Source organism: Macrotis lagotis, chromosome X (genome assembly GCF_037893015.1).
Source record: "Macrotis lagotis isolate mMagLag1 chromosome X, bilby.v1.9.chrom.fasta, whole genome shotgun sequence".
Classification (NCBI taxonomy): Eukaryota; Metazoa; Chordata; class Mammalia; order Peramelemorphia; family Peramelidae; genus Macrotis; species Macrotis lagotis.
In genome coordinates, this window is record NC_133666.1 from 49,139,242 (window position 1) to 49,158,024 (window position 18,783).

Consider the following 18,783-nt stretch of genomic DNA (forward strand, 5'->3'; position numbering starts at 1 on the left):
AATTTTAAAGTACTCTAGAAATGTGAACTATTTCTTTTCCCAGGCACTCAAATGCTAGGTGGCATTCTTGACTCTTCACTATCTCACATCTAATCGGTTGTCAAGTTCTACAATTCTACCATCACCATATCTCTGGTCTCTGCCTTCTCTCCTCCAACAAAGCCACTGCCCTGGTGCAGGGCCTCTTCACCTCCCACTGAGCTATCATACTGGTCTTCTGACTGCTCTCCCTGCCTCACCTCTCCCCAGTCCCATATGCCCTCCACTCAGCTATCAAAGTGATTTTTCTAAAGTGAAGGTCTGACCATGTCACCTCCCTGTGGCTCCTCAGCACCTCCAGAATCAAATATAAAATCCTCTCTTTAGCTTTTAAAGATACTTCCACTCTGCCCCTTCCAACATTTCCAATCTTCCCACATGCTCTATGATCCAGTGCCATGAGCCATCTTGGTATTCCTTGAAAAAGACTCCATTCCTCTATTCATTAGCTGGCCTCAATGCCTGAAGTTTTCTCCATCCTTCACCCTACCCAGTGGCTTCCTTCTAGCCTCATCTCAAACCCCCTATTCTGTAAGAAGCCGAGCACCTGCAGGCTGGGGTGATCTCCAGGGTAGCCTGGACATAGCTATTTGCAGGGTAGCCACAGAATGTGAGCTCCTTGAGGGTAGGGGCTACTTCGATCATTCTTTCTTTCTCTCCAGCACTCAGTATTGGTACATAGTAGGTACTTAATAAACACTTCTTGACTTGGTCAACTACTAAACCATGGTGCCTTCAGATTAAATTTCTTGTCAGATTCTAATTCAAATCTCATCAAATCATGTAAATTCAAGAAGACAGGGCTCAGAAACTCCTCCAGTAAACAAATACTTTAAATGAATTCTTGGGAAAAAACAGTTTAACTCAGTAACCTTACATTTTAGTAATTTGAAAGGAGCATTAATCAGAAATTCTAACTACGCGATTCTACTCCTACACATTTTTGAATCTAAGTTACCCAAGCTTCCTATATTTTAGAGCAGTTATTAAGAGAAAATGCCATGCATAGAAAATGTGCTTAAACAGTATTTTCATAATAATCATACAGTAAGGACTCTTTCAGATTTTGAGGGAGGTATATTTGTATTCTCCCAAGAATTGGCTTTCTAATATAGCAATCCGGCTTCCTCATCACTCAACTGAAACTATCTCCAAATTTCTAAATGATACAGTTCCCAAGTTTGATGACCTTTCCCCTATCTTCATCTTTCTTGTCTTCCTCATCTGATGCTCCTGATTATGTTTCTCCTCCTGAATTCCCTCTCTTCTCTTGGTTTTTTTTATGTGGGTGTCCACTTAGATTTCTTTTCTGTATCATCATCTAAATTCTATCCCTTCTCAATGAATTCTTTTGGTGACCTCCTCAGTTATCATAGGTTTAATTGTCATTTGTATATGCATCTAACTCCCAGATCAATAGAGCCAACCTGAGTGTTTCTTCTGAACTCATCTCTCAAGATCAATTGTTTATTGGATGTTTAAAACTGTTACGTCCTATAGGCATCCTAAACATGTCCAAAATGGAACTATCTTTCCCCTCAAACTTGCCCCTTTACCATCATTCTAGTCACTTAGGTTCATAACTTCAGTATCACTTGGACTCTTCATTCACTGTCTCCTCCCCACCCCCAGCCCTGCCGCATTCAGTTTGGTGCCAAAATATACCATTTTTTTCCTGTATGCCCTCTCCAACATAGCTCCTTCTCTTCATTCACACAGCCACAACCCTAATTCTGGACTGAACTACTGAAACAGACTCTGAAGTGGACCTTAGTGCTTCTAGGATCAAATATAAACTTTCTCATGGATCTTTCAATCTCTTCACAAGCTGGCCCTGCTCTACCATAACAGTCTTGCTACACTTCATTCCCTTCCAAGCACTTAATATGTCAGCCAAACTGGCCAACTTGCTATTCCACATACTTGAAATGCAGCAACCCCCCCAACCTGTCTCATGTATGCTGCAGTAGATAAAATCTGGCATTGGATTCTGAAGACCTGAGTGCAAATCGAAAGATATTGGCTAGCTGTGCAACACTAGGTAAAATCACTTAACTTTTCTCAGCCTCAGTTTTTTCATTGTAAAATAGAATTAATAATAGCACCTACCTTATAGGTTGTTGTGAGGATCAAATGAGATATGCTTTGCAATTCTTAAAGCACCATACATGTTTGTTAATATTATTATTTAGGAACTAATTAAATTACCACTTCTACATAAAGCCATTCCTGATCCCTCCTGCCCCCCCCCCCATTCTGTTAGTGTTGTTCCTCTCATAGTTTTTCTTTATATTTATTCATTTTAAACTGAGGCAGCATAGGTGACAGGAAGATCTGAATTCAAATCCTCCCTTGGGCACTTACCGTGACCCTGAGCAAATCACTTTAACCTCTCTGACTCAGATTCTTCATCTATAAAATGGGGATAAGAAAGGTGCTTACCTCCAAATGTTCTAAAGACCAAATGAGAAATGTGGAAAGTACTTCACAAACTTTGAAGAACTAGAAAATGTTAGCTGTTATTACTTACTTATGACTTATCTTCTCTGGTTAAAACTTCAGTTCTTTTTGAATAGAAATTATTTCATTCTTTATATTTGATTCCCTAGCCCCCAGGATGGTATCAGGCACACAGTAAGTGATTAATAATAATTGGTTGGTGTGTGATTGTTGATTAGATTAGTAAATTTGTATTGTTCCCTTGATTGATATGTAAGCTGATGATAGTTAGAATTCTAGATGGTTTTGGACCACCCCCCCCCAACTTCATTATTTTTAAGTACAGTAGAAATGTTCTATGAGCTAGAATAAAGACTGGTAATAACTGACATATTAGACTTTAAATTCCTTAAGAATAGGGAACATGGGGCGGCTAGGTGGCGCAGTGGATAGAGCACTGGCCCTGGAGTCAGGAGTGCCTGAGTTCAAATCTGGCCTTAGACACTTAATAATTGCCTAGCTGTGTGGCCTTGGGCAAGCCACTTAACCCCATTGCCTTGCAAAAACTAAAAAAAAAAAAAAAAGGGGGACCATGACTTATTAATCTAGCACATAGAAAGTGCTTAATAAATGGTCAATTAAATGGAATTTGAAAGAAAAATTTCAATTATAATAAAGCTTTATCATATAACCATGCAAACCTGAAATTCTACACATAGAAGAATCTCTACAATTGCTGCATCCTAGAGTTAGAGGTACTCCTTCATTTCTTGATTCTTTGGTATTTCTGGATTAAATTTCCTTTACTTACAAGAAAGTTCTTAAAAATTTATAGGGAAAAATTCTTTCAAACTGTATTTTCACTAAGAATCACAGATACCATGACAAAATTGTCTGAGGTATTACTATACTCATACTTTCAGATTTCCATGATAAAAACACACTAATTTATGTTACAATTATCGGATTTCAAAAACTTAATTTTGATATCATTTAATTTTTCTTTGGTTTCAGATTCCAGAAAGACATTTCCTCTTAGAATGAGACACTAATGGAAAATCAGTGAGGCAATGATTTTTAAAAATTTCAAAATGGAGATTACATGAAATAAGTTATACAATTGAGGTTGTTGACATGAATGTAAACCTGTTAGAAGGTTGCTCAGGGATTGATGATTTTAGGGTAAATTATGCACGATTCAAGAAGATGTTCAGACACACCTTTCTGTTTTTTTTTGTGTGTGTGACCAAATTCCATGATGATGATCATCTTTGACCAGCCTATACACCAGGAATGAAAATTAGCACACGTTCATGGGCTCTGTGGCTAAAGGAAATCAAAGAAAAACTCTTGTCTCTTTTTATTAAACCTTCTAGAAAAATCAGTGGGGAAAGTAACATGAGTGAGTATATTTCTTTGAAGATGCTTACATGACTTTAGCCTGGTGATATGGGGAACTAACAGGATCACTGGGAATTTCACAGGATGATAGATCTAGTGCTAGAAGGGACCTCAGAGGTCTTCTATTCCAAACTTCTCATTTTTCTGATGAGGAAACAGAGCTCCTCTACAGAAGTGAAATAACTTGTTCGGGGTCGCATAGGCAGTATGTACCTTACATAGGATTTGAACCCAACTGCTCTGCTACTATTCTTTCCACTGTACTATCCTTCCTCCCTCCTCCTCTGGGGTAAAGATCTTGTTAGCATTTGCTCATTATTTCTGTTATAACACATATAGAGTGGCAGAGTCAGAGTCAGTTGGGAGAACACAACCCAAGCCTCAGCTAGCTGTGGCAAATTGCATTCCATTACTTTTCAGGGCTTTCATCTATAAAGTGAGGATATTTATGCTATTTACCTCAGGATTATTAGGAGCCAAGTGCTTTGGAGCCCTTCAAGAGTCTGATAAATGGGAGCTATTTCAGATCTCTTTCTCCCAAGGCAGCTGCCAGACAGCACCTATTCTCCAGTAACTAGTGCTATGGTCTTTTTCCAAACTTTTTCCCCACCTAAGGCGAAAGTCCCTGGCACACACATAGCTAGCTCTTCACACCATCCTGACTGTTCCTCAAAGGCCAGATAAGGCTGAGGCTCACTGGCTTGTTTGTTTTTTTAACTAGCCTGCATGGCTGGGATGGACTAACCTTAAAAAGCATTTTAAAATGCAAAGTGGAACATAGCAGCACAAGGGTTTTTTTTTTTTTTCAATTTTCCACCAATGTAGATCTTCAAAAAGAGTCCAACTTCTCCAAAATTGCTTGAAGTTGAGAAACTCTAATGAACTCATCCCTAAGTAGCTTTATTTTCTCAAAAGTTAGAAGTGAGCTTGGTTTAACAGAAGGGACAGCTGAACTATAACATCTGAAAACACCATCTGGTGAAAATACACTGCATTGTCAGTAATATTTTTTTAGCCAGCTGCTTTGTAAGTACTTGAGTTCAGAGCCAGAATTTTCTTGGCCCCATGAAGCTCCCTTTCACAAGCATTCTACAAACAAATACCCACAGCTTTTCATTGATAATACAGTGCCAGATTTTTTGAGCTGAAATAGGATGGCACAGCAATAGTTATACCTTACTAAAGGAGTCAGAGAGAGCATTACATGAGAAAGAATGAATGTTTTTAGCTAGCAAGGGTCCTTAGGGTTGGAGGACACAGAGAAGGTTGCTTTAAAGGTTTTAATAATTGTACAACATTCTCTCTCTCCCTTTATGGAAAGGTAGAAGATACTGCTCCCAAATGTATACCCTCTAACTTTTTTTTGGGGGGGGAGGTGATTCCTAACCTGGGCTCTGTGAAGTTAGATTTTTTAAAAAACATTTCAATTTGATTGGTGTCCTTTGGAATTCTATGTGTTTCATTTTGTACATTTAAAGACGTTATTCTGAGAGGGGTCCAACAACGTCCCCAGACTTCCAAAAGTGTGGGTCTATGACACACAAATGACCAAAGATCCCTGATTTAGTGGAACTACAGAAACCCCCAACTCCCAAGAAATTCACCAAGAGCGGGAGGAATTGCCTGGAGACTCATTCATTTCCACTTCAGGGAGGGTTTCTGTCCCCTAGCCCTCCAGCCCCCTGGCTCGCTTTTTCACTCTCCCTTTTTCACTTGCATCACCCTGAAGTTCCGATTGAGCTGATCAAGACTTGGGATTTCCTAGTTCTTAAGTTGTTGAAGAACTCGATCAAGTATTCCAACAGAAGTCTCCTTTGGTCACAACTCAGATGACTGGAAAAGTGGGCTGGGATCTCCCGAGAGAACCGCGGGGCTGCGCATTGTCATCCGGGGACACCTTTCAAGAGTTGCATTGGGTCAGCCTAGTCCTATTTGTTACCATTCAACACCATAGTTACAAGGCATTGATTAAAGCACAGAATAGCTACAGGGCCGCCACCTGCCCTAGGAAGCCTTTTTCTTAAGCTGAAGTAAGAGTAGTAGTAAGTAATTCTAGGATGTCAAATGAGTTTTTGCTGACTTCAGGATACTCAGGCATCGGTGTTACAACAAATTTAAAACAATACACGAATGGCCCATTTTTGTTGAGGAAAAAGCTCACACTATTATAGAAATTGTATTCTCACAGTGACAAAATTAACTTTGGTGGAAGTCCATGTAATTCACCTTTTAAAGAAACTGGTCAAATCAACAATCTCAACCCAATTTCTTAGACTTAGTACAACTGAGAGGTAGTTGTTTTCAGGCCCAGTCTGAGTCACTTGTCTCACATGTGCTAGTCCCTTTTCCTACAACAGATTCTTCTGACTGAAGATACTGAAACAAGTTAAAGCCAACAAGTTATTCCCTTTGCACTAGTTAAGGGATATATAAAAGGCTAGGTGTTATATGGAATACTGGCTAACTGCTTTTAGAATGAAGAAATAAATGTGTCTTGGAAAGGTTAAGCTGAATGACCAAATTAATATAAAGTCAAGGTAACTGCAAGGTCAGAAAAACGTCTTTTGGAACATCCACCCTTGAGAGAAGGGCACAACTCTGCTCAATAAAAAAAGAGATCGTTTCTCTGACCACTGAAGATACTGCAAAGGCTAAGAAACCAATAGGCTAGGAGTAGAAGAGCAATGTAGGCATAAGCATCGCTCTCCATATCATCCCAACGTACTGAGGAAGTCGGGAAATACTCTTACCTTGTACTGAGCTAGTAATTAGCTGCTTAGAATTGGAAAACAGAATCCTCCTTATAATCCTAGTACAGCAAAACAATACTATTATAGGCTTTCCACAATCCAATGGGCTTAGATGAATACACTTTGCATATAGGGGGTCTCATGATAACACCCAAGGGGTATAAACTGATATACATCTTGATTTCTGCAACCTTTTTATTTGGGGGGGGGATAGAGTGCCAAGTCTGGAGTCAGGAAGACATCTTCCTGAGTTCAAATCTGGTCTTCGACACTTACTAGCTACGTGACCCTGGGCAAGTCACTTAACCTCATTTGCTTCAGTTTCCTACCTGGAGAAGGAAATGGCCAACTACTCCAGTATCTTAGCCAAGAAAACTTTAAATAGGGTCACGATGAACCAGACACAATCGAAATGACTGACCCACAACATAGGAATTGTGGAATTTAGATAAGATAAATCCTTAATGAATTGGGTCAACTTGGTGTGATAATCAAGCTTAAATAAGTTTCAAAAGTCTCAAGATTCTGAGAAATGTTTTGCTATAAAAATCTGTAATGGGAAAATTATTGCTCCATTCCTTCTCCCCCCCCGCCCCCCCCCCCCAACACAGGCATCATTTAAAGAGAATTTTATTAACTTGTCTGCTCTTTCCCCTTCTGAGAAGCACGGTTGGAGACAGAGATTAGGAAAGGGTGACAAATGTTTTAAAGAAAACCCCAAACCTGAATAATTTATAAACACTGTACAGAGCTATTAAGAGTTCATCTCTAAGCACTTGTGAAAATGACTTCAGCTAGAAATCAGAACTGTTATTTCTGTGGAGAGAGGCTTGAAATACTTGTTTTGACCTTTCAAAAGGAGTTTTCTAGTTGTGCTATCTGGTAAGGTTGACATGGTGGGATTTGAGAATACTTACCTTTGGGGTAGTATCTGGGTCTCTTTTTGTTCAGAAATAAATTCTGGCCTTGATTTTTGAGGAGGGAACAAAGAATTGAAGCTCAGTGCTTAAAAGATAGAGAAGTAATTGAGGGGGCTACAAATATTTGCATAACCTGAACACTTAACATTTGAGAGTAAAACCAGGACTGCATTTCAGTTTGTCTTTGCCACCAAGGCTAAGGCTATCTTCATGAGGGGAAGCTAAAATACTTCTAGAAGAGGCATGCGGCACAAATCTAGGAAGCAGCAAGTTTTTGAGTCCTCTTAGTCATCAAGTGGGGATCCAAAGAAAAAGCCAACTAGGGAGGTTATTTTATGTCTCAGAACAGATCATTTACCATTTAATTTAACTGATGCTTTCATCTCCCACATATAGTAAGATAAATAACTACATAATGAAAGACAGTTTGACAAAGGCTTGGTTGCCAAGGATTTTTTTTCAGGGTAGAGAATCTCTCTGGCTGTTGCAAGGAGTGCCCCTCCCCCAACATAATCTATTTTCCATCTCATTAGGTAGGTCAATTAACTATTCTCTCTCCTAAAGTACCTTTCTCAAAGCAGCTTTTTAAATTTTGCTTTCCATTCTCCTGCAATCTCCTACTCAATTCCGCTAGAAGCTCCTGGTCTTGCTGCTTTTTTTTTCTCCCCCCCCCCAACTTTGCACTTGAGTAGCTGGGCAGTCCTAAAAGAAATGATCAGGGGAGGAAAACCACAAAAATGCTGAGGAGCATTTCCACAAAAGGGGGAAAAAACCCAAACCAAACCACCTAGAGAATTCATTGAGGGAAGTTCTGTGGATATTACCTTTAAACTGCAACAAAGAATTAAGCTGAAAATTCGGGCCCCAGCCAGAAGCAGGGAGGAGGGAGAAGGAAAAAAAAAAGCAAGCAATACAAGCTCCAAGAGATGTCCAGGCACCTCTCAGCAGGATTTACAATCCTGATTTCAGGCTCAGGAAAAGGAAAACACCTTCAGAGTTTCAAAACTGCTTAGAGATTTGCAACAAAGGGTAGGTTTCATGCCCTATTTCAACCTGATGTCCTAGGACATACCACCCTGAGAAAACAATCAGTTCAGCCATGAGACTTACATGCATTTTAAACACTAACACCAATGGAGGAAAGAGGAAGGAGAGAGAAAAGGAAGTTTTTCTACTTTATGGAATTTTCAAAAACAAACTGTTTGATTCCCTTATTGGACAGATAATCATCACTAGCATTTGGTAACTGATAGAAAATGAAGACAAATATACTAAATCAGATTGGGCCACCAGCAGTACTTTTGAAAACTTTCAAAGGAGTGGAAGTGGTAATCCAAAATTAATCACATTTCATCCTGTGACATAAATGTTTTCATTTCACTTTGCATCCTAGGCACTATTAGCAATCTTTCTTTCAAAGTGGAACTACCTCTCAGAAGAAATAATTCAACCTGACTCAAGTTCACAATAGCCAATTTGAATTTTCTCTTCTCCCCCATGTTTTAGAGAAACAAAATTCTAGGCTCTGGCTCCCCGTAATTTCATAATTTTTATTATTACCTTTTTCATTTCCAACAGCCAAGTGTGTGCTTCAATTGAGAATGCAGAGTTCCCTGTGTAGCTCATGTTCCCTACTCCATTCCAAAAATAGTATTCATCAGACTTGAAATTCTCCATGACAACCACTTACTCAGGTCTTTTAATTTGTTTTAAATGGAACTCTAAAGTTACATACAGGTGCATTAAAAAATAAACCCTGAAATATCACAAAAGCAATTTCTGGAATATACTATAGTCAGGTCTTTGAAGATTTAAGCCTTCTGGCAAATTTCTAGATGGAAAGCAGATTAATATGTTTTGTTACTCCTTTAAATTTATATTAAACAGCAATGCTAATTATGTAAAACTTTGATAAGGTGTGATCTTCCATTATTTTCATTTTGGTCACTAACAATTTTTTAAAACTGCATTGTTCTTTGACTAAATTGTGTTGCCTAGTTTATAAATATCATAAAGCTGACAACAATTTTAGCTGAATAATTAATTATTCATCATAATAGTCCCACTGAAGCATAGCATGAATGAACAGTATGTGGTTACAGATTATAAAGATCAGCATAATACATATATAATTTCTTTTTTCTTTTTTAGGTTTTTGCAAGGCAAATGGGGTTAAGTGGCTTGCCCAAGGCCACACAACTAGGTATATTAAGTGTCTGAGGCCGGATTTGAACCCAGCTACTCCTGACTCCAGGGCCCGTGCTTTATCCACTGTGCCACCTAGCCGCCCCCATATATAATTTCTTTAAGGATTTGTCATTTTAAAGATGGAGTTAAAACTATTAAAATGATGAGTACATCTAACATTCATCTTTTTTTTTGTTTGCTATATTTCAGAAGGATCTACATTTCTGTCAAAAAGCAAAATGATGTGATACATAGAAGGTATAAAATAATAACAAATTTTTATTCACGATATTTTCTCAAAGATATAAGTAATGGATGAGGACCACAGAGGTGGGCTATGAGGAAAGCAAGTCAGGACACAACAATATAAAGGAGTTAAATGACAAAGAAGGGTACCTCCACCCCCAACCCTGAACTCAAGGCCACTCTAGTTCCAGGCCTTGTTCCAAAAGGCAACTAGTTTGTTTCTGAGCCCAGGTCCAATGTAAGACAATTTTCACTGCATACTAATTAGGTTAGCTAGACAAAATTTAGTAAGTTTTTCTTTCATTGGAAAATGAATTTAGTCCTCCTAAGCAAAAATTCAACTCTCTGACCTATTTACAACAGGAAAAAAAAAAACCCCGAGATGACTGTAAAATGACTATTTGTCTGGAATAACACACAGTTCGATGGACAACCCATAAAACTGGGCCATCAATACACATATCTTGGAAAGACACTGTGGGTAGACAAGGAGCTGGGCCCAGAATTAAACAGGAAGAAGAGAATGAGCTGGGTTGCCTTCAGGAAACTGTGCAATGCTTCTAATGACCCAAGCTTTATCTGGAAACAAAGATCCATCCTTTTTGTCAACATTATTATTCTGATGCTGCTATACTGCTAAGTCATGAAAGGGGGGAAGACCCTCCTCAATTATTATTCGAGGTTACCGCAAAAGGCTTTAGAGAGGAATATGGTGGACACATGAAGACTGCCCCACATTACAAACCCAGGACTGTACAAGAGAAGCAGCAGAAAGCATGACATTGGAAAGATGACTTGACTGACTGGAAAAGAAGGGGAACTGGTCATGGAGCAAGAACAAGAGAGCACCAATGGGCAACCTGTGTATGCCACTGTGGTCCATGGAATGTTAAAGGAAGTAGAAGATCCCCAGCATCCTAGTCGGATTCCCTGGGGAATATTTATACAAGGGGATGAAAAAAGTCATCCAGGATGAAAGAAGTTAAATGAGTTATGATTTACATCATTGGAAAGAATACCAACAATGAGTGATAAAAATAAGCAGATACCATGAAATTAAATGATATGGTTAACCAGAATCAGAAAAAGAAGGCACAAACTTTACTTAAAGAGTGTTAAATCAATTCAATAAACATTTATTGAGTAAAATCTTAGGTGGTGCAATGGATAGGGAGTTGAATTTGAGATTAAGACCTAAGTAAAAATCCTCAGTCACTTTAGTTGTGTAACCCTGGGTAAGTCTGTCTGTCTGTCTGTCTTTTAGTTTTCTGCAAGTCAAAGGGGATAAGTGACTTGCCCAAGGCCACACAGCCATGTAATTATTAAGTGTCTGAGTTCGGATTTGAATTCAGGTACTCCTGATTCCAGGCCAGTGCTCTATCCACTACGCAACCTAGTTGCCCCTGGGCAAGTCTCTTAACCTCTTAGCCCCTCAGTTTCTTCATCTATAAAATGGAGATAATATAGAATCAACCTCTTAGGTTTGTTGTAAGGATCAAATGAGATCATATATGTATAAGTACTTTGCAAACATTCATTAGTATTCTAGAAATACTAGCTAGTATTAAATACTATAGGCTCAGCACTGTACACCATACTGTGGGGGGATACAGGGTAATATATGGTCTGGTAATATATTGCCTTATAATATCTTTGATTCCTTCAATTTCTTTTTCTTCTCTTTTTACTAAAGCTAACATTTTTAATACTATATTGAACAGAAATGGTGCTAATAGGCATCCTTGTTTCACCTCGATCTTATTGGGAATACTCCTAGTTTATCCCCATTTTATATATGAAGTTTTCCTTAAAATAATGATATATATATATATATATATATATATATATCATTATTTTAAGGAAAACTTCATTTATCCCTATACTCTCTGGTGTTTTTTTTAGTAGGAATGGATGTTTTATTTTGTCAAAGGCTTTTTCAGCATCTATTGAGAAAATCATGATTTCTGTTGGTTTTGTTACTGATACATTCAATTATGTTGACTGTTTCCCTAATACTGAACTATTCCCCCTGCCTACCTGATCATGGTGTACTTATATAGTATCTTTGAGCCAGGGCTTACAAACACAAATGAAATATTTCACAAAGGGGAGAGACAAAAGAAAGACTCCCCTACTTGGGAATGCCTCATTCATATGAATGTCCAACTAAAAAGACCAAAATTCTCTCCCCGGGTTCTACTCTAGATAGAAACCAAGCTGTTCTGGGTCAGTGGTACCACCTCGTGGCCAACACAGGGACAAACTATCTAACCCAACATTTCTGCTTTACTATTTTTTTTTTAAACTACACTCTGGCCTTCTCAGCCCTCTCACTCTACCCAAGTGAATGAAGATCTCTCCAACTTGCCTCTTTTGCCACTAACAGTCAGTTAACCCCCCCCACTCCCCCCCAGTAATTACTTACTTAAATGTACAAATAGTGCATTTTTAAGAGAACCATGGGTTCAAATCTTATATCAAATTCAAATCCACTATCAGTATGTTCCTGGGCAAAATAAAGTAACCTCCCTGGACCTCAGCTTTGTCCTTCATAAGAAAGGGAGACTGAACAAGATGGTCCCTTCCAGCTCTCTGTCCTACAAATCCCCATTCTTCTTCCAGTTCTAGCCTAGGTACCTCAGAAAATTCTGCATTTAAAAAAGGAGCCCTTTTTAATAACCCTTAAATAAATAACCCTTAAAGAAGTGCTAGGAAGACATCTGTAGCTAAGAAAACAAGTTATAATTAAGAACTTAAATTAGACGTGATAACAAAGTCCTTGAAAATATCCTGAATCGTCCTTCAGAATCATTTTCACAAGTCTATCTTAACTCCCCTTTTCTCAAATACCAGCATTTACAATAAAATGCCTCATTAAATTGTTTAAAGCACAATCATAATAGCATCCTTTAAAAAAAATTCAAATACTGTATACAGTATGTCACCTGCATTGTGTGTTAAGTGTGATACAGCCTAGGAACACAGGTGTCATTGATATATTTTTTTTCTGCAGGAAAATTTATTTCACAGTTCCAAAAATTTTAGCTAGGAACTTTTCTTTTTATGTTTGGAAATTAGAGCTTTCCTGTGTATATGTAATGTAATAGAACATAATGCAAGCAAATGTATGTACAACATACAGCAACAAGAAAGCAATGGTGTATGAATGGTACTATTGGAGTTACTAAGGAAATAAAGGACAAAATCTCTGCCCTCAAGAGGCTTGTTTCATAGGGGAAAAAATACACACGTTTTATTATTTCAAATTCCATTCTAAATGCAAAGAAGAGAGATTCAAAACATCAGAAGAGGTTTGAAGAGGGAGGCAAGTTGTTGTGAGGATTAAGTGTGATACATTTATATTTTATAAACTGTAAAGTATGTAAAATGCAAGTTATTAATTGTAAATGCTGTTTTTGATCAGAATTAGGGAGAAGTCAAGGTTGGCTGCAGAAGGTTTCATGGAACATGTAGGACTTCGGTAACTGCACTTACACAGTCTGAAGCACTGCTTACACAATTTTACACCAAGGTCTTTCTTTGTCCTTATGTTATTTAAGTATTTAAGTTTCAATGCTACAAAATATTATGGCATATAGCAAAAGTGACAGAGTAATTTAAATACAAAAACTGAATGTAAATTTTTCCACTGTTTGAATTCCCTTCTCTGGTTTCTACAGTGACTACTATAAAATGTATTTGTAATGCATTGCAATTTGTACTATTTGTAAAATTGAAGGATTAATTATAACTGTGTCCTTGCCTCAATATTGGGGGAGATATTTTTGGAAAAATACCCACCATTTTCCAACTGGAATTTATAGAAGTCCTGTGGGAAAATGCAAAATCAGGATAGAGCTATAGAACCAGACACACTGTATACATAGAAATAATATGAAATGATTATTTCTACACTATTTCAATTCATGTAAAGTGCAAGTCCAGAATTCTATAAAAATCCCTATATAAACCTGGAAGCATCATGAACGCTTAACCTTTAACTAACTAACCTTTAAACTATTAAGGGCAATAAAGCAAGAAAAAGTATAGCTTATTTACCAAATCCTAAAAAAGGACTTTGATTAATCTGGACAAGTACATATTTTTTTTTAATGCACCTTCAAATGATCAAGGAGTCCTTGTTCTACATGATCAAGAGAAGGACCATCAAGAATAACTAACACTAAATATCACTAAACCATTTTCAAAATGCTTCAGAGAGAGAGAGAGAGAGAGAGAGAGAGAGAGAGAGAGAGAGAGAGAGAAAGAGAGTGTTGAAAACATCATACACAAGGAGAGCTTAAATTCTAAACTCTCAAGTTGTCCTACATAAATAAAAGCATAATGAATAAGGATGGTTTTGGAAAACAAGGATTTTAAGAAACTGTTATTTTAAATGTTGATCTGGTAGAAAACAATTTAAATCACAAAGACTATGAGTTCTTAGCAGATATAATGCGTATAGAATAAAACATGACATGGCTGAGTATGCTTAAAAAAAAGGTCAGGCAATATTTTTAAGATATGCAGATTCCCATTTAGCAGACCACAACATTTTCATGCCAGAAATTAACATTCCATATACATGCAATTATTGGGAAGATTATATTACAATTTTCTGAAGCAAGAATACAATATGCTTGCTGAAATAATAGATCACTTGGAGATGGGGGTATAGAATTATCAAGGATCTCAAGAAAGCAGCAGTCTTTGAAGACAGGCAAAAGAAATTAGGGTTGCGATGGGGGGGAAGGCTGAGAGAAAATTTCATGGAAATAAGTATACGTACTATGGATTGGGCAAACACGGGCTTGATCATCAAACCCTGTAATTCTGGAACTAGTTCTCGGTGGCACATCTTGACACAGTCTTGGGACAATATAAGAAACCCTGCTTGAACAGTGGGCTGTTGATTTCTGAGATAGGCTAAAAATATAAACCACTTCAAAAACAATTTATACAATAAATTCATGGATGAGCTATTAGGGAAAGGTAGCCATGTTTGAGATGTTTTTCTAAACTTGTGGAGCTCAAGTCATAGAGGGCAACCGTGTGGTTATTTAAAATCTGCCTTGTTGGCCCTATCAGATGTAGAAAATAATGTAGGATGGACTACTAGTGTGACCCCCCCAATGGCATTTGTCATGAAAGATTTTCTCCTTAAAGTAACAATATATTTAAATTACACTTACCTTATGAGTAAGGCCAAAAAAGGAAAGTCTGAACTACAGACAGCAGTCACCTTCTAACTCATAAAATTATGTTTAGCTCTGGCAAAGATCCATAGGCTCCTAGGGAACATGTGTTATATTATAATTCCTAGACAGACTCTCAAGCCTCAATTTCAGGGTTGTGGCCCCTTACTCTTTGATGCAGTGAGTGATACTTCATGATCTGAAACACAGTGGCTAAGGCATGGAAATGGGAAGGACTACTGTATCAGATTAATATCTACAAACATACTGCTTTCATTGACTTAATGCAACCACAACTACCTAAAATATATCATAATCTCCAAAGTACAATTTCCTGTTCTAAATGATATGGTATTACTCTAATATTAGAACATTTTAGCACTACAGAATATGCAAAAGGAAGTCTTGTCTGATTTTTTAGAACTCACTAATTTACCCATAAGGCCACAAGATATCCAAGAATTTCTCAATTTTTAGAATCCAAAAATCACATTAATTATAAATATACATACTGTCACGTAATATTTAGTCTCAGAAAGCCTTTTGAAGATGCTTCAGCTATCATTATAAATTAGTCCTGTCTGCACATCATGACTGCTGATATAAATTAATAGTACTAATAGATTTTTATATATTTATTTCTATCAAATTTTTAAATTGTCCAATGAGTTTCTCTTCCCCCAATTTTAAAGTCTACATGCCTAGAGAAAATATTCCAACATGCCTTTAAACAACAACAAAATTGAACAGTTTATGTTTAAAATTATCTTTATGAATACTGTTTCAATAAACATTCATGGAGTTGGCTTCAAATGAGTATTTTGTTTTTACCTGGAATGAAGGCACTAGAGATAGTCTCAAGGTCCACTTTTTTTTTTAATGGCTCTGCACTTTTGAGGGAATAAACTCGATTCCTTTCAAGGTCTCAAAGTGCCCAATGACTTCTCACTTAATTTTGAGTCACATTTGAGATATAGCCAAGAGCAAATTGTATTAAGAACTGCAACTTCAATTTATATCACAGATTTGAAGCATAATAAAAATGAATCTGGGTTCCGATTTTTTCCTTATGAAGAGAACTTTAGTGGAGTTACCTTCACAGTCATTTTACAAAAGTCCTCCAAAAAAAGCATTTGGGCCTTTGGAATTCCCTTTCTGGACTGAGCCATGGAGGCAAACAGAATTAGGAGAAGTGAATCACTCATTTTACAGTAAGTTTTTCAAAGATATAGTAAAGAGGTCAGCATGTACTGTTACTCCTCAAACTCAACTCTGACTTCAACTGATAAAGGTAACTACCTTGACCTTGGCTAATTTAACCACAGTTCTCTTAGTCAGACACAAAGGCAGGTGAAATCCTGGTTACACAGGCACAAAAAAAAAATAGTACATTGATCATTCAGACATAAATTAAGCAATACTGAGGAAAAGAAAAGTGAACATTTTAGGGTGTTTTGCAAGCTTTAGTGACTGTTGAAAACAAAGTTTTAATCTTATCTTTTCATTTATGTCAAAGAAGCAGATAAAAGAAAGCTCCCTAGAACACCATGAAGGGAAAAATATTTCTAGGATGTATTTACCATCATTTCCAAGTCTTATCTCAAGTTAGGGCTTCATTTATCTTCTAGCTGAAATTAATCTTTCACTTAACTTGTTCATAGACTTTCATAAGAAGGTAACTTTGCAAACATTAGTTTAAATATTCAGAATTAGCCAAGAATAAAAGGAATCAAGTGAGTATATAGCAAAAGCATAATACCTTATGCTGGAACTCCGCCCCCCCCCCCCCCCCCCATGAAAACTTTTGGGTATTTGTCATAGCCACTTTATAGGATGCATGCAAAACAATCTTCAAAATGAGCATTTTTAAATATAAAAAGTGTTTTACTGGTGGTTTCAAGGCAACCAGAGTTAAAAGTGAAGCATGGACTCACATTCTGCAAGGTGGAGTGAAGGGAAGAGAGAAAATAATGATTTCTTTCCTACAAAGGTATGCACGGATGCCTCATCTGGAAATGTGGCACAATCCTTGCAAAATAACCACTCGGCTCTTAAATAAAATTCACATCAGAACCTTTCCTCACGTTTGATTTAAAAAAAAATTTAAAAAAGGAAACAGTCCTAGACATGTGTTCTTTTGCCTTATTGCCAAAGTGCTGCCTGTTTCGGGCCAACTCTTGGAAAAGAAAAACTTGTTGCAACAGTACCATTTAGAGTTCCCCAAATAGCCTGTTTCAAAGGACTGCACAAGGAACCCATTCAAGTTATTCTCATCATAAAAAAAGTACAGGGAGAAAAAAGCCAGTCCATTGCGACTTGGTTTTGTCGTCACGAACGCTTCGGCTTTAGGGGTGCTGAGGAGGACTGGCCCGAGGGAGCCCGAAGGGGGCCAGCAGAAGGGCTCTTTTCCCGAACCAGCTACTGTCCTAAGCATCTCCTTGCCCCGATTTCGAGCGAGCGAGAGAGCGAGCGGGCGGTCGGGCAAGTGCTAAAAGACATCATTTACTGGCCCAACCCAATGAATGACATCGGCAAAGTCGGGACGTTTGGGTGCCCTCGCTTGCGACCGACTTCGGGGCTCTTAGCAGGCACCTTTGTCTGCCCTCAGCCCCGGACCCCGAAGCTAAAGGAGCCGAAGCGGACTGCTCCGGGAGCCAGGAAAGGTAAAGGCTGGGGAGCCCGGCCGCCCCCCCCCCCCGCACCCCAGGGAGCCGGGGAGTCGGGGCCGGGCAGCTCGCCGCGTCTGCAGTCGTAGAGGGGACGGCGCGCTAACGGCCCTTGCCCCGGCCCGGGTTGGCAACACCACCCCAAAGCGGCCACCGCGCGTCGGGCCCGCGCCCCCCCCCCCCCCCCCCCCCGCCGGTTACCGGCGATCCGGGGCCTCGCTCGGCTCGCGGCGGAGACAAGTGGCGTCCCTCGGGCCGGGAGCCGTCCGGGGCTGCTGCGGGGGTCCGGGAAGGGGCGGCCCGCGGCGACGTGGCACTGGCCGGCGACGGCCCGAGGGGCCGAGGGCGGGCGGCGGCGGGCGGCGCGGGGCGGATCGCGGTCCCTGCGCTCAGTCCCGCCAGCGCCGGGCCGCAGGCACTTTTAAGCTCCGCGATGTAAAAGGAGCCCTCAGGCGGCGCTCCCCCTCCCACCCACTCGGAAACTTTCCCCTCCGCCGGCCCGGCCCTCCCCCAATAGCCCCCAGCTCCCCCCGCCCCCCGCTCCCTCCCCTGCCGCCCGCGCGCGCCGCTCCCTCCCCCTCCCCGCCGGACTCTCACGCTCCGACCCTGGCTGAGCCTCGGGGCCGGGCCTCGGCCGCCCCCGCCCCCCCCGCGCCCCGGCGGCTCGCAGCCCTAGCCCCCGCGCATCGTTCCCGGGCCCCGGGCGGCCAGCGCGCCCCGCAAGGCTGCGCCTCCCGGAGCCGCCGCCGCCGCGGGGAGGCCGATGTACAGCAGCAGCTGCCGGCCCGGCCGCCCCTCCCCCGCCGCCAGCCGCCTGCTCCCTCGGCACGCGCGGCCGGCCCCGGGCCCAGCCCGCCTGCCCCGGCCGGGGCGCACAGGGGGGGCCCCGGAGCGGCGACACTCACTGCCGCCCACACCCAGGGGGCGACACCGGGGCCGG

General features: G+C 40.0%; 1 protein-coding gene across 2 annotated transcripts in view; it reads right to left on the reverse strand.

Annotated features, from left to right (window-relative positions):
• LOC141497398 (fibronectin type-III domain-containing protein 3A-like) overlaps positions 1 to 18,150 on the reverse strand; it is an 80,512-nt gene extending 62,362 nt beyond the window's left edge. The window contains exon 1 of one of the 2 annotated variants that reach the window (XM_074200044.1): positions 18,045 to 18,150. The gene's annotated coding sequence lies outside the window, so the exon portion shown is untranslated. The remainder of the gene's footprint in view (positions 1 to 18,044) is intronic. The other variant, XM_074200046.1, reaches the window with a different exon arrangement.
• Between the last annotated feature and the right edge of the window lie 633 nt (positions 18,151 to 18,783).